Here is a 1,469-nt window from a genome sequence, read left to right as displayed (position 1 = left end):
AGGCTGCCAAGCACTACTGAATTACCTGTTTTCTATTACCTTGTTCTAAATTTCACACCAGTAACTGGCCAGAGTTTTGCAAATTGCCCCTGTTTTTGAAGGAAGCAGTCCCGACCTCTCTTCAACTTTTAACTCAAACTGTGATAGGGTTGATTGGTGGGTGGGTTTTTTGAGGACAACAGAAGGTAAAAAGGGTAGGGTTAGTTTGCACGTAGATCTGTTCCCCAGTGTAACTCACCACGTGGCAGCACAAGCAATTGCACCACTTCAAAAGAGAGGCTGATGCAAGAGTCAGACTGAACAGCAGTGAGCAAGGGGAGGGCACAGCTGCTTCTCCTGGCAGTGGTGATGGCTTCAAGTGATCATTCAACTATGACCTTTTACTACAGATATGGAAGTCTCTGTAGAACTGGCTGAAGTCTGATTCATTATGAGCAACTGGCTATCCACTCCTTCGTACCTCTTTGTAGATAAGTATTTATGCTTACATGAATATAGTGGGATCAAAAATACTACCAAGCAGAAACAGAAGTAGCCTGTGTTCATCACAGTACATCACTTTTAATTACTAGCACTCTTGCCATTCCTCCCACCTCAAAACAAATCTCCAAATATTTAAAGAATGTTAACTTTTATCAAGGATGGAACAAAGCACGTGACCTGTCAAAATCTAGAAATGCTTCGGGACAGTGGAGGCTGTTGAAAACGAAGTGGCCTTCTCAGAGTTCTGAAAAATTTGGCTTCGACAGCAAGATGTCTGACACCAGTACCCATCTTCAGTTGCTGGTCTAATGTTTCAAGGATTCTTCTGCATCAGCCAAGCTATCTGACATTGCGAAAGGATGGGTGTTTATTACAGTGCTTAACATTTTAAGAGAACCATGTAAGACCGCATACATTTGTGGATCTCAGTATATGTTTAAGTCAGCTGTTTGTGTACTAGCTAACAGCTGAGGATAAACAGTAAAATAAAGGCCGTTTTCAGAACCTGTGGGGGGTTTTGACAGCTTTCTCTTCAGGCCTCTTGGCCTGCAGAAGTATGACTTTCCCACTTCGAGGCAACTCTTACTCATGCAGTCCAACCACTACTTAAATGGTATTGCTAGAAAAACAAATTCCTGCATCTTAATTCCTTTCCCTCTTTGCCTAATGATATTCTGCACAACACTACATCTTCCTCCCCGTCCTCACTTGCCTCCCAACTTCTCCATCCGCTCTTCTGTTTATGCAAACAAACTTTTCGTCTCTCCCATTCCCCCCAGCTCGCCTGCCTGCGCAGTGGCAGCCCTGCGCCCTGGCCGGGCTTCCCAACGCGTTTCTAACAGCCCTTTCCGTTGGGGCTGGCCTGACTAAACCTCGTAGCGGCAGCCCTGAGGGTGACACCCCACACGGGCGCTCCGTATAAAGAACCGCGCCTCGGCCGCTGCCGCCCTTCAACCCCGCGGGGCCGCCCCCCCCCGCCCCCCGCA

The sequence above is a fragment of the Aptenodytes forsteri genome, unplaced genomic scaffold (genome assembly GCF_000699145.1).
Source record: "Aptenodytes forsteri isolate BGI_AS27 unplaced genomic scaffold, ASM69914v1 Scaffold273, whole genome shotgun sequence".
Lineage (NCBI taxonomy): Eukaryota > Metazoa > Chordata > Aves > Sphenisciformes > Spheniscidae > Aptenodytes > Aptenodytes forsteri.
Note: the sequence above shows the minus strand (reverse complement) of the source record.